Source organism: Netta rufina (genome assembly GCF_964035555.1).
Source record: "Netta rufina genome assembly, chromosome: 5".
NCBI lineage: Eukaryota > Metazoa > Chordata > Aves > Anseriformes > Anatidae > Netta > Netta rufina.
In genome coordinates, this window is record NC_140128.1 from 53,527,460 (window position 1) to 53,543,406 (window position 15,947).

Genomic DNA, 15,947 nt, shown 5'->3' on the forward strand with positions numbered 1-15,947 from the left:
TAGGACTCTTTTCCTCCCTTAGTCTTTGTATAGCTCAAAGAAGCTCCAGGTCATAGGGGAGGGCAACAGGAAATCCTAAAATAAGTTGCATACATGCATAACCCTATGCCTGCATTAAACATAAGACTATAGAGAGATATAGTAGGAAGTCATCTAATTTTCTGTGTGGACCTGATTTTAAGACATCTGTTTTTCTGCAAAGCAAATAAATTGTTAAGCATAAAGTAATTCAACTTTTCCACCCTCAATATCCCCCACTAAGAATGTGTGGAATTAATAGTTCAGTTGTTAACCATCAAATGTATTTACAGTGTATTCTAGTTTAGGACCATCAACAGGATGTACAAAGTTTCATGACTCATGTGTCATGATGTAGTATTAATTTCTTTTGTCTCTTCATGACAGTTTTACAAAACTAGTTTATAGCCCAGTTCATTCCTTTCTTTGTATTTACTTTTATTTCTTTATCCTAGATAGATAGCTGAAAGTTAAATAACTGAGGGTTCTATTTCAGAAAAAGAATGGTAATGAGATTAGAAATATTTGACTTTGCTAACTCTTCAACAAATCTTTCAGTCAGTGTTCAGCCCAAAAACTAGCATTTTAAGTGTTCTGTTCTTGGACAAGCTCATAGGACTAACTTAGACTAAAACATAAGTCTTCTAGCAGCCTTCTCTCTGGCTTGGTTGCTCATCCCTTTTCTGGTGCTTCTACATGGACCTCCTCAAGCCAAATGGCAGTATAAATCCTTACAAGCCTTCAAGACAGACCAACAAGGATAACAGCTTAGGTACCGTAGTGAATTTGCACACAGTGACTCTTTCTGCTGTGTTATTTAGCTTGTTAAACTGAGCTTCATGTATCTTTACATGCTACTGCATCTTGTATTATATACAGTAAAAGGCTTAAATTTATAGTGGAGGAAACAAGTTTTTGGAGCAGGATCTTAACATGTTTTTGAACTTACCTTAAGGGCTTGTGGTTATAACAGTCCACACACTTCAGTGAGATTTAATGAAACCTATAACATTATTTTATGTTGTCCTGACGGTTCTTTTTGTTTTGCCTTGTTTTGTTTTTATTCTACAATTTGTATAATTGTTTTAGAGAATAGGGTTGAAGAAATCATAATAGGAAATTTTACTGAAGCTATTATCCCAGCGGTAACCCAAGCATGTTGCATTTTTAAACACCAGGGAATCCCATTTAGAGCATGTGCATGTGTTAAGAAGGATAAGAATGAATTTATAGTAAGAGGTTATAATTGTCTCATACTCCTCCTAAACTCTTTTTTTTTTTTTTTTTTGTTGCAGGTGTGAGATAATATCACCTTAGACTTGGATGCCACAAATTATTTGTTGTCATAATGAACTGAAATCATTGACTTCTATAGAATGACTGAAATTGCTTTCTTACTTTATAAGAAGTGTCTTGCTTAAAGTATTGTAAAGTTGAAAAATTGAAGAGTTATTGCAGACCACTTAGATCTTCTATTAATATAAACACACATGAATACTAAAAAGTATTTCAAATCTTGGCCAAAATAAATAAATAAATAAATAAATAAATAAATAAATCTATATATATATATAAAATAACTTTGGGCCATTTTGAGGTTTATAAAGGAAATAGAAAGTTTCTGAGAAACCAGATATTTTTACTTTGTAGAAACCCATCTTTTTCCACCTTTTTCAACTGAAACTTTTAGTCATCCATAAGAGAGCTGGTTTCAAAGGTTACTAATTTGACCCATCTATACATGTATGTATAGATAGAAGTATATTACACCTTCTTGGCTATGCAGTTTTGATGTCTGCCTGCCAATGCACAGAAAATATTATTATAAGCACAATGGATTTCCTCAGGAAAGAGAGTCTATATCCTCAACAGTTTTGTGTATTTTTTGAAAGATTGTACTGAGAATTGAGCTTCTGCATCATCAAAGATTGTACTGAGAATTGAGTTTCTGCATCATCCAAGCTTTACTGTTGTAAAGGTTCCTTTTTTTTTTTTTTTTCAGAAGAATAAGTCATTAGCTATTTATGTTTCTGCTCTTCATTTCTGCATCTTATTGTGTTCATGAGCACAGAATATAGGAATGCATTGCTATATCAGGTACCTGGAGAGGAGCATACAGTTGTCCAAAGTCAACCTTTTGAAATTTTCCATAGGTGCAATAGGTAAAAAAAAAAAAAAAAAAAAAAAAAAAAAAAAAAAAGTCTGTAAAAAAATATCTGTAAAAAGTATCTGTATCTTTCCCTTTCACCCCATACCAGGATGTGACATTTAGTGGTTGCTCTCACTTCCAGCCCAAACTTCCACAGTCTTTCTGATAAGATATCTCTCAGTCTTTTGTCACACCTGGGAATGAGAGGAGCAGAGCAATGGAGGGCACTAAACAAGAAATGCACACTGGTGGTGCCAGTGCTCTCCCATTAGCTGATGTCATGAAGACAAATCCTTCTCTTCTCAACAAAGCACATTGTCACATAAAGAAAACCCATCCCTGTCATCCATAGAGGCCTCCCCAAGGCAGCACTGAACTTTTTTTCATCTCCTATCAAGCTGCATACTTCTCACAGCAGAGCCCAGTTTCTTTCTTGAGCCTTTGCAGATCCACCCTTGGGTAATGATGGGGGAACAATGGGGCTGAAAGGGATAGGGCTGGCTTAGTCAGAGCTGCCTAAGGCAGTGAAATGATGCCTAGATAAGTTTTGGTAGTGGCAATGCTGTAGTCAAGATGGCCCCTTGCTCTCCTTGCTAACAAGGACAGCAGACATCTGGCATGGTGTTGTTCTCTGCATCCACCCGCAGCAGCAGAGCTAAGGCAGAACTTTCTCCCAGCCAGAAAAGAGCCTGAAGCACACTGCAATTACAGCTTTTCCCTTTATTTGCTCACTTTATCTGTATGCTCATCTATGTGTACCTCAGAAAAGCTGGCTGAAATCAAAAGTTCACTATTACTTCCTCCAGCCACACTGCATCAGCTGATCAAATTAAAGGACAAACCTGCTGTGAAATAGAAAGTGTTCCCCACCTTATGGAGATTTCTCATAAAGGTACTGTACCAATCAGTTCGATACCTGTGGCTTCCTACTAAAAGCAAATAATATTTCACAGCAGCTACCTGAGTGCACAGGAATGTATAAATTAAGCAAAATGCTTTTTATTCACCTTTTGCTTTTAAGTGATCACTTAGTGTGCACAGAAATACAAAGGGATTTTTTTTTTTTTCCTTTTTAATGATAGTCAATGAAAATACCTAGGTTTTAGCCCCAGTATATGTGAATCTTTCCAGTAATAAAACAGGGTTAGTTTTGTACTTAACATTCAGTTTTCTTTTTGAAACGAAATTTTGTTTTGTACCCAAATCTGTCCTTGGTAGTTAGTAAAGGAATGTACCCAGTGTGAAATCATAAGCCCACTGACATCACCACCAAGATACATATTTAGTAAAAATTATTTAAATTTATAGAGAAAAATTGGATATTGAGTCATTTGTACTTCAAGAATTCTTATATCCTAGTCTTTGAAAAATATCAATTCATGAACTGCTAAGTTAGATGGGAATTATCATTTCTGAGTCCCTCTAAGGGAATTAATCTCTACAACATGTGAAGGTGTTTTTCCACCAGGCAGCAACTGCTTGTACATTGGACTTGTCCAGGGACTTCCTTACAAATTTCATTGCATTGCAGTAGAAGTCCCAGAAAAATATCTATGCCCTTGCTTTCTCTAAAATAAAAGTTGAGCTGGTAAATGATTTGAAAATCTTTGTCTTACGTGTTGAGTTGACCTTATCGCTGGAGAACGCAAAAAACTTATATATGAACCACACTGAGTAGTGTGCTGCTAAAGGGTACTTGGATGCTACATAAGAGAGCGCTGCCAGTCTGATGTTCTGGTAAAGGGCAGGAGACTGCTCTGTTTCTGCAGACCTTTTATAGGATACATACGAATATTTCTCCTAAATTATGCTTTTCAGCTGAATGACCAGATGTATCCTTTGCATATTTCTGTTTATAAAAAGTACTTATTTATCCTTATAATTATTCTTATTGGAATATATTTCTCTCTACTTCCCTAGGGGGTCTTGTATTAGGACAGAAGTATGATAACAATTTTAGTGTACTCTTATGCTGTAATCAAGTGTCTGTTTACTTTTCCCGAACTTTCTTCAAGACTTTAATAAATATACCTATGCATTTGATGAACTCCATTTCCTCCAGTATTTCCTGTAAATATCTCAAGGTGTTTTTTTTTTTCTCTCTCTTTTATTTTTTTTCTCCTACATTACAGGTTAAGATTATCCTTTGTTTCTAGTTGATATATGTCTCTGGAGCAGCCCATCACCGAATTCCAAAGAACATGAGACAAAACCTCACGTTGTATAAATTGGCTTATCTCTATCATCTCTGAAGATCACCTTAAGACTCATCTCATACTTTTTTGAATATATAAGTTAAAAGAGAGAGAGGAAGAATAGAGAGGAAATTTTCACATAAATAGCATATTAAGAAAACAGCAACAACAAAAACCTAAATGTCATAATATTTATAAACATATATAGCTTGATTTTAGCACTGGCCAAAATATCAACAGAAGAATGATGATAAAATTATGTTTTCCTCCACCAACACACCTCAACCAGTTTGTTAGCTTTTTTTTCTTTTTTCTTTTTTTCTCCTAATGTCTTATAATCAATCAGGTGAAAGAGTCTTCTGTGGCATGTGGAAAAATCTGGAGAACTATACCTCTGTCTTATGGTCTATACTGCACAAATATACCACTTAAGAAATCCCTAAGCTACACATTGCTGAAAGATAAGAAGGGATGTGTCACCACATGATATTGCCTATCCCATTTCTTATCCTATTTCTTATCCTAATGTGAATCTCTAGGCTGATCCAGCATAGCTATTTTTAATTTAAACCGACTGCTGGATTGGGAATTCACTCATTTTTAACATTAAAACACCTGAGAACATCCATGATCACCAACAGTTTTTAGACAAAGCTAAAACTGCAAAATAAAATCTACAAAACAATGAAAGACAGTTCTATTTTCTCCTACAGGGAAGCAAAAGAACAAAAAAGTTTGAGCCCCACAATACCTGATACACTGAAGGCTCTGATGAGACTAGTGTGAATTTAAGAAATGAATGAGGAAAATCAGTATGCTTTAATGATGTAGTGTATCAATGGACAGCAAGAGAATAGCTGCAAACATCTGAACTAGGGAGATGATTAGAACAGCTGTGCTGAGAAATGAAGGTAATATATATCAATATGGCTAGCGTCATATAAACTCAGCTAACTCTAAACTGTCAGAAAGCCAAAGTGTCTAAATGAGCCATAAAATCTGGTAGATTCCCCTTGAAGACAAAAAGTGCTGGATTCTTTGTCACTACAAGATCTGCTCCATGGGGGAGCCCAACTGAAAGTCCCAAATTCTCAAGCTGCCCAGCCTTGAACGTTAGAAAAAAACTAACAGCTTTATTTATTTGTGGATGCCTAATCCCTAGAAGCATTTAAGACTGGGTTGACTGGGGATTTGAGCAACCTGGTATAGTGGAAAATGTCCCTGCCTGTGGCAGGGGGTTTGGAACAAGACGATCTTCAAGGTCCCTTCCAACCCAATTTTTTCTATGATTCTGTGATAATTGACCATGGTTATTGAAGAACATTCTTCAGTTGCTGATCAGTGTGTCCTTCTATTGTCTCCCAGAACATATCACTTTGTCTCATTCCCTGTTTTCCTAATATAACATCTGTTACGCCAAGATGTTTTATAGTACTTTGTGGCTTTAAGCCCACTAAGAATGTTTCCATTTGGGAGGTGACAGCAGGTGTTTCCAGACCTTTCCTGCTAATTAGGTTGCTTGTCAGTAGGGATAGCTGTGATGGACACACCAAAGCTGTGACAGACATTAGCCATAGCTGTGATGGACAAGCTCTATTTTAGCTGCCTGTTTCTGTTGTATCTTATGATCCTTGATGGAGCTAACTGGATGAGGTAGACCCCTCTAGAACCTCTAGAATGCAGAAGAGTCCTACTTCCCAGGTATTTGCTTATGGAAACGGATTTTGTGCAACACAGAACGTGCACTAGAGAGTTGAAAGTTTCAGCTCAGAGCAGGGAGCCTGCAGCTCATGCACAGAAATAAATAAATAAATAAATAAATGAAGATCAGAGGAGCAGAGGTGAAATCTGGGACTCTAATGTGATGAAAATATATACTATGGGACAAGAAAGGATTATTTTGTGTTAGCTGCAACTCAGAAGTGTGCTCTGTTGTCTGAAACCAGTCCCAGGAGCAACAGTGTACTTGCAAAGACACTATGGCCTGGAGTTATCTTGACTATGACACAAGAACTTTAATATAGGCATATTAAGCCAAAGGTTCATTCTGAGCTGTATCTTGTCTTTGTCAGTGAGCATTCCATGGCTTAGATCCAAAGCTAGAGTAAAAATCTTTGGTGACTGTCAAAATTATTCTGAATTTCTGAGAAGAATTTATCAATTGATCAGCCTTATCCACATTTTTATTAATCTCTCAAGAGAACTGTATAAAAATTTTTAATGAAGAGCTTCCCTTAAAAATAAATAAATAAATAAACAAAAGATATACTAACTTCACACACCCAACTCCCATACACAAAACAACAACAATTTAACAGGTTGGCCTTTGCCAGTTAAATTTGTTTCAGTAGATATCTATTAGTTCCATTCTTTATTACAGTTTCTACTAATTTCCTCTATATAGTTGTTATAGAATCATAGAATATCCTGAGTTGGAAGGGACCCATAAGGATCATCAAGTCCAACTTCTGGCACTACATAGGTCTACCCAAATGTTTAGACCATGTGACTAAGTGCACAGTCCAATCGCTTCTTAAATTCAGACAGGCTTGGTGCAGTGACTACTTCACTGGGGAGCCTGTTCCAGTGTGCAACCACCCTCTCAGTGAAGAACCTCTTCCTGATGTCAAGCCTAAACTTCCCCTGCCTCAGCTTAACATCATTCTCACGGGTCCTATCACTGGTGTTTACAGAGAATAGGTCACCTGCCTCTTCATTCCCCCTCACAAGGAAGTTGTAGAGGTCCTCCCTCAGCCTCCTCTTCTCCAGGCTGAACAGCCCCAGTGACCTCAGCCACTCCTCACATGTCTTCCCCTCTAGGCCCTTCACCATCTTTGTTGCCTTCCTCTGGACACTCCCCAACAGTTTAATGTCCTTTTTGTACTGTGGTGCCCTGAACTGCACACAGTACTCGAGGTGAGGCCGCACCAGTGCAGAGCAGAGCGGGACAATCACCTCCCTCAACTGACTAGCAATGGCATGCCTGATGCACCCCAGGATACAGTTGGCCCTCCCGGGTGCCAGGGCACACTGCTGGCTCATATTCAACTTGCTGTCAGCCACAACCCCCATATCCCTCTCTGCGGGGCTGCTCTCCAGCATCTCGTCGCCCAGTCTGTACATATAGCCAGGGTTGTCCCGTTATTAGGCTTTATATACAGGCTTGTTGATTCTCCCTAACTGCTCTGGAACCATTTTTTAAAGATTGACATCTTAATGTCCCCCCGGAGTCCTCAGGTACAAATGCAATTTAAGTCAGAGGTCATATGTTTATGACCATGATTAGTGATTTAACTATTTCATCCTTGGCTTCTTTTGGATTTCATGAGTGAATATACTCAGGTCCTGATGATGTATGACTCTTCATTTCTTCAGCCTGTTCTAGCATCACTTCAGTTTTGGATGAATCTCCCGTAAAGAATGATTTTCAATATGAATATCCCTCACTTCCTCTGCAGTGAACACTGTTGCATCATAATTCTCAACCACCTCTGGAACTGCTTTGTCATCTCTGAGTTTGCCATATCCTAATCATCAGTGTACCCTACAATTTTTCTGGCAGGCTTTTTGTTTCCAATGAACATTAATAAATACTTCTTAGTAGTTTTGATTACTTTGTTGGTTGTTTTTTCAGTGTATTTTTTTTTCTTCTTTTTTTTTTCTACTTTTGTTTCTAGGCATATAAGGGTGTGTGCGCATATCTATTCCTATTCTTTTCTACCCAATCTTTTCCATGTTTTTTATTTTAATACTAATTACTAATAGTTCAGTCAATGTTCTAATAAAATCTAGTTTATTAGAGTTTAAAATCATATCAGTCTTTGGAAGATTGCTCCAGAAGAAACTTCCACAGAGTTCTGTCCAATTTTGGTCCTTCCTTAATGCTGTTCTTCCCATACATCCTATTAAAGGCTCTAATTTGATTTTTTTGCTTCTCCCAAGCAGGAGTAACCCACAGACCATCATCTGCACAGACAAGAAGGAAAAGATATGTTTTAAAGGTGTTTCAGATATGTGTTTCACTTCAGTAGATCCTGGGCAATAGAGAACATTTCCAGAATGACTCTGACAGAATTTACTTTTAGGTAGTCATTACCATTTGTTTTCAAATTTGCAAGTGAATATTTATTTAACATTTTCAAGTACTTGTTCTTTTTCAGTACTGTATCTTTCCTGTCATTGATTCTTCCACCCACCAGCTTAAATCTCAGTATAGAACACTTGTTACTCAGTTTTCTGCATGTGAGCCCTGGATTTTCAGTTGAAGAAAGTTAGAAAATTAGAAAGAAAACACAGAAATTTAGACTCTACTTTCCATGTTGATTTTCATATGTAGCATTAACAATAAATAAAATGATAATAAGGTCTCACAGCTATAGAAGAATACCTCAAAACTGCGTCACATCTGAAAGCTTACTTCATGGAATAACTAAATAAGGATATGTTATTAACACGAGACAGGACAAGTTCCAGACTCCATCCACTTCAGAGCTAGTGGCTCTAATATTATAGCAGGACAAACCCTCTGTGAGAAAAAGTCCAAAAATCAGGCGGATCATCTTTGTGACCACTTCACATGTGGGTCAAGACACAAAGTGTAACCACTTTGTGACACATGACAGTGACCACTCATGATGGCTGTCCTATGAAACTGAAAAAGTGTAGGCTCATGAGTGTGTGAGCTCAAATGAGATGATGTTTTTGAAGCAGTTCTTGGAAATAAAATTAACTGTGAGTCTTCTAATTTTCGCATCCAAATGTAACACTCATTTAAATTATTTTGTTTCCCTTCAGTCATGTATTTATACACACACAATCCACCCTCTCTCACCCTATGCATGCAGACATAAACAAATTAATTAATTGTTTACTCCAACAGCTTTTAAAAGATAGAGTGAGAGATATTTTCTTTTTCTAAATATTTGGAAGCTAGTGCTATAGGATAATTACCAGAATGATAAGAAAGAAGTCAATCTTAAAATGGGAATAAAAAGCATCATATTTTCTTGGATCCAATTGTAGGATCTGCAATAGAAATTTAATCATTCTTCACATGAAGAATGAAGGCTATCAGGAGAAAGATTTATAACTATAAGACAAATCATATGCTAAGGATAGAGGCCAAGCACTAACAATTTTCAAAACTGTGGCTTTCTAAATGAAAACCAGTAGATGTCACTGATATCTGGATGCATTTCTGGACAAATCAAAGGTGTGTTGGTACTAATTATATTAGGGAAGTCCAGAGACCATCTAGAGGTTAAATTTAGATGGCAGTACTAGGAAAAAGAAATGCAGAAAGACTAACCCGGAAAATCAGTTCTGGTCCTCTAAGTCCCACCACCTTCACCAACTGCACCACAAGATCTTGTCATAAATATGTCAAGTAATCTGTTACAGATCCACTGTTACACTGTGGTCAAGTCCTTCTCCTCAGTATCATTCATGAGCTCCTGACTTTAAAAAGTTTCTTCATCTGAGTCCTCAACTGCACAAATCTGACATTTAATTGAACTACATCTCATTTCTATCCTATTAATCTATTCACTTCCCGATGTTCTAACTTATTTTAAGAAGAACTTATGAGATCCTGACCATTTGCAACATGAGGGATTTCCTCATCACATTTCTATTTTTTGTATCAAGACCATTGCTGAAAATATTAAACAAGGTTGATCTAGAAAAATACCCAAGAGGAGCTCCATTAATCTCCCTCCCTCCATCCAGAAACTTTCCCTTTCTACTCTTCCTATCACTCTCCTTTAACCAATTTCTCATCCAATTACAGTTCTTGCACTTTAACTCCTGACTTTTCCACTAAGCTAAATTCCCATGTGACACTGATTCGCTGATATCAAGATAGATGGTCTCATTCTACTTCTGGATTTCTAGAAAATCAGTTATATGAAATCCAGTTTTTCTATCATCATCAATTTTTGGTAAACACCTCTTATCACTTTCCATTTACAATTATATTCAAAATAGAAAATCCCTTTAATAAAGAATTCCCTTAAAAATGTGATAAGAAGCTCTGCATTCCTGTAGAACAAATCAAAACTGGTGAGCAAAAATGGTGATGCAGACTAGGAAGAAACCTGCATGCAAGCCTTCATCATTTCATCTCTTGTTCTGAGTTGAATGTGTGCACAATACATTTCTTTGATGTTCTTTTAGAGTTATGCACTTTAGGCAGAAATCCCAAGAAGAGCCAAACTTGTTCAGTTAACAACACATACACAGAGGGAAGGGAGAGATCCACTCCAAGAGGGAAATATCCTGTTGCTAAGAGCTGCTCTTGTCAAAGGCACAGAGATTTGAAAAACCCATATCTCCATATCTCTTGAGGAATAGGAACAAATTACATCTGGTCTAGGTGGACACATTATATACTTGCTGCTGATTGACATAAGTTCAGGAAGAAATTAGTATGAAAATGTATATAAGTGCAGGCAAGTAGATACAGAACCAGGTACGTTAAAGCAAGATTCTTAATTTTAATTCCTAAATTCTACAGCAGTATAAATTATTATTCTCTTCTTTAATGATAATAGTAATAATAATAGTAACATAAATGTCTATAGCAAACCTTCTTTGTCTTGTAGCAAGCTGCAAAGAATCAATATATCAAAAGATATATGCTTCAAGGCATATACATGTATCTTGGGTGATGTCAATTTGAGAAGCCAATTCTTCTTTAAAGGAATAAAGCCAACTTATCTCTGGGGATAATAAGCTAGTGATGAAGTATTTTTCTTACTGCACCAGCAGAGGTAATTCCTCACAGTAGGCAGAACAAGCACTGCCTGCCCTTCTCTGTGTTAGATACAGAACAGTTTTTATCCATTATTTTAAATAAGATCTCAGACACATCTTTGCATGTTTCTTACGCATACTCACAGATGTCAGCAGCTTCTACTCCAGAGAAAATGTTTTTATTTCTGCCACAATGTGAATGTAGGTCTGCCCCTGTGACTATAAGACACCATTGTTTTTCTGTATGCCCTGTGTTTGCATTATTACATTAGCATCAGACATTAAATGATCCATCTTGAAATTTCTAATAAATAACTAAATACTCATCTATTTCATCCAATCTCTCCTAAAAAAAAAAAAAAAAAAAGAAAGAGAAAGAAGAAGGAGGGAGGGAGGGAGGGAGGGAGGGAGGAAGGAAGGGAGGAAGGGAGGAAGGGAGGAAGGGAGGAAGGGAGGAAGGGAAGAAGGAAGGAAGGAAGGAAGGAAGGAAGGAAGGAAGGAAGGAAGGAAGGAAGGAAGGAAGGAAGGAAGGAAGGAAGGAAGGAAGGAAGGAAGGAAGGAAGGAAGGAAGGAAGGAAGGAAGGAAGGAAGGAAAACAATTATTTTCAAAGAAACATAATGCTTGCAGACCTCTGTCCTCTCAGATGAGTTGCCCCTTTCACCTTGCAGAGGACAAAGTGATGCAGTGTAATGACAATGGACAGCTCCCTTATATTATGTTTTTTTAGAGTACCATCAGCCCACAGTAACCAAGCAGCAAAGCTGCTTGGAGCAATGTTCTGTGCTCGGTAACCCATTGTCATGGCAACCGAACAAATGGGTCATCCCACTCCTGCTCAATTTCATTGTTGCATAGTGTGTAAGAGAAATCACAGCACAAGCGTGAATGTGTCTTTGAGCTTCTGTGAGACTGAGCCAAGTTCCTTTCCATATCTGCCCTTGGGCGCAGTACCTCTCAGGGAGGCTCTTGGCCTACAATGCCTGCTTGGGGACATGCAGATGCTCAGGTTCTTGAGCTCAGAGGGTGAAGACCAGGGCTTTGGAGTAAAAATAATTTGCCAGAAGCCAGTAGTGGTCCTCTTTTCAACAAATTGTTGGGGAGTAGTGGGAAACAGACTGTTAAAACAAAGACAACAAAGACAACAAAGCAGGAATGGTTGAGGAGAATACTGGTGGCAGAATAATTGGGAAATGTGGGGATGTAATGTGATAACTGAGTGAGCGAGTCCTTTGAGAAGTGTAGTCGGTCTGCTGAGCACTGATTCCTTCTGACTTCTTCTGTCCTGCAATTTCCTCACTGTTCCAGTCTCATTCTCCTTCTTCATGGTTTTTCTCATTCACATTCTTTCCTCCTTTCCTCTTTCCCATTATGTTCTGTATTCTGTAACATTCCTTCTAGTGTTTCCCCTCTACTCCCATGCTCCTATTAGCTTGCATCCACCCTCCCACTCTCCAAAGCTACTGGTAGGACAGTTTCACCTTAAAATTGCAAGATACGTTATATCAAGACACCTTGGTTTTGAACAAACTAGAGCTTAATCTAGTTTATAGATATTCCAGCTGGAATTTTATGTGTGAGACATCTTCATCAATTCCTTCATGGAATTCTTCCTGTTTTCCTTATAAACATTTGCTCTTTTCCATTTGAGATACAAGTCCCCCTCCCCCCTCCCCCCTCCCCCCCCCCCCAGAGTCTGGAAAAGATAAGTGGGCTCTGAGATGGAGTCTAGAACAACATGAAGACCAAGACTATTAGACAAGAAGATAATTTCAGATGATGATAAGAAAATGACTTAAAAGCCAGTGATTAGTTTTATTCAAAGACCAGATCTGTGAACAAACAAAAAGAGAGAGGAAGGGTTCTGGCTTTTATGATAGTCCAAGATACTGGAGAAAACCTGGGACTGGATGGGTAGGCAGAGAGTTTAGAGGGAGCATGTAATGACTACCAATGTATGAAAATGCACTGGGTGAAGCTTTTCAGATGAGGAACCACTAAGGCAAGGCACAGGGAGGAGACTAAGGAGATGGCTCAGCTTCTCAGAAAGAAGTGGTACAGCTAGAGGAAAAGAAGGAGCAGGACTGACTGCATGAGGGTTAGGAAAGGAGAAAACAGGACCAAACTAGCCTAAGGAGACTAGTGTGAGAAACCCAAGAAAGGGTAACAGAGCCTGAGACAGGACCAGATATAAAATACATGTACTCTAATGAGGAAACTTGAGGCTGAAGGAATTAGCGTATGGAGAAATGGTTGGAGCTGCATCTGGGATGGATTAAAAAAGCTATAAATCTCACCATTCCTCTGCTGTCAGCAAATATAGCTAAAATTCCTCTACAAAAGGTCTCACTGCCCCACAAAGAACTTGCCTTGGCCAGCAGTTACTTCACTAACTCAAGCTGATGAGTTCTGTGCAGTGCCTCTAGATATTGCCACTTCACAGGCGAACCATTAAGATGCCATAAAAATTATGCTATGTTATGGGATATTCTTCTGCTGTTTCTGATTTTAAAACAAACAAACCACCACCACACACACTATATATATATATATATATGTAAAATATTAGCCCCACACTGCTTTTAAAAGTACATAAAACTTGCAAAGCATCAGAAATACACTCCTCTGTGCAATCTTTCCTCCGTCTGCCTATATGACTTTATTATGATGTAAGGTTTACTTAGAGGTCATGTAATGTTATTGCCACTAGAACCAGGGCTAAGTTTTTATGGAACTGACCTGTTGTGAAAATGAGCTATGGCTGAGAAAGGTGCATGGTCTACAGGACCACAGGTCAGAAGGTGTGCACAGAGGCAAGCAGGAAGAGAAAGTCTGATTTCTGCATTATGCTTCTGCAGAATTATCCTCTACTTTGCCTCTCTCCATAATGTTGTTTACAATGTTAGGCAAGTCACCAGAGCCAAGCTATTCATGTGTGGTGATTAATTATGTTTTACTCATTATCTGGGTCTCTCACTTGAGCCTGAATTGAAAAGGTGTTGAGCTTTCACTATTGCCTTTCACATCTATGAGAGCTGTGCTTTGAATATCTGATGTGCTAATATGCACTGAAAAAATGTCTTCCATTGGCAACTAAAAATGAGCAGAAAATGTTTGTTTTAATTTCTTTTGTTCCTCAGTACTCCAGATATAAAATGTATATACAAGTACTGCCTTTTGTTACAGAGAATTCTGAAAATGTGTTCATTTATGTTTATATACCTATCGGGTGTTAATATGAACAGCATGAAAAGTCTGAGAGAAAATTCAATAGCAGTCTTTAGAACAGGTTTTGAGAATTGCAGGAGATAAGGCAAAGGAAGTACATGAATAAACAAAATATTGAAAAGCTATTTAGAAGGTATACTCAGTCAGGCAGATGTGCCTTGAAAAAACCTTATGTAATGATGAGATTGTTGGTGGAATTAGAAAGCATAAACACAAAGAGTCAAATTAAGTTTGCATACAGATCTTGATTCTTGCTTTTCAGTCTCAATAATAATATAATAATTGTGCAGGTTTTGTACATACTCATACATTCCTCAACAATGACAACAACAACAACAACAAAAATAAAAATATTGAAACAATAAGAGAATGCCATTCTTTTTAGGCATGGGGATAGTGCACTTTTTCTAAATCAGTGTGATTTTGTTATTTGGGTGTTGCTGTATCCTAGTCTGTTGTTCTGCCTTGATTTTTGTGTTCTTTCACATTCTGAGTAAGAGTGTACCTTATTATATATTTATAAAATTTTCTGTATTGTCAGATTCCAGTTCTGACAGCAGCTTCCAGATCTTTAATGCAATGCTAAGTTATCATTAAATTAAATATTAAATTATCTTTGTATTGTCAAAATGACTAGTCGCCCATCAGGGAGACTGGTATTATAGAAAGGCAAAGTAAAAAGGCAGTCATTGACCTAAGGAATTTATAAATTTAAAATAAGGCACAGCTATATTAATAAGTCAAAAGCAAACTACGTAATAATAAAAAGAAGCTGTCTTATCTACCAAAAAAAGAAAAAAAAAATTTACTGTTGCTTAGTTGCTTATGCATTTATGCAAATGTAATTGAGAGCACCGTTGTATGTTTCATATTTGGCATGCTCGCCACTGCTTTCCAGAGCTGAAGTTAAAGGGACACGTATTTATTCTCCATGTCATTAGAGGCTGTTACCTGTTGTAAGCAAGATGTAAACCAGTGATCAGTTAACATATAACAAATATTTTGTTTCAATTTCCCAAATCCCTGTTGTGTCAACTGTATGTCACCATCAAAAAATAAAAATATATATATATATATATATATAATTTCTTAAGGTATCAGAAAAAGAGAGAATAAAACAATATATATATTACAGTAGTGGTGTACAACTAAATGAGACAATGAAGTTATTCAGTGTTACTGCATTATGCAAGAGAGTAGGATGCAAAAGACACGACAAATTTCTGTTTGAAGATGGGAAGATTTTAGTGGGAAAATCACACTTTCATACAAAATTCCTAAAGACTATTGTACTTAGAAGAGAAATAACACATTTGTACATGTGTTCAACATTCACAACCAATATGTAGATAAAGAAAATAATAATTTATAAAAGTCCTGCAAGTGTGAACAATTTATAGCTATCATAATTCATGGTGGCAGTGAAAAAAGGGATGTTGAAAGACAAACACACAGAATGACTATTTCAAGAAAGTAAAAGCACCCTATAACAGAATATCCATACTTCATCTTAGTTTGGGAAACAGAAAATGTACCCACTTCTGGCACAAAGAACCAATATCTCCAATGCAAGGGCAACAGGACAGGAAATTCAGATTACAGAACT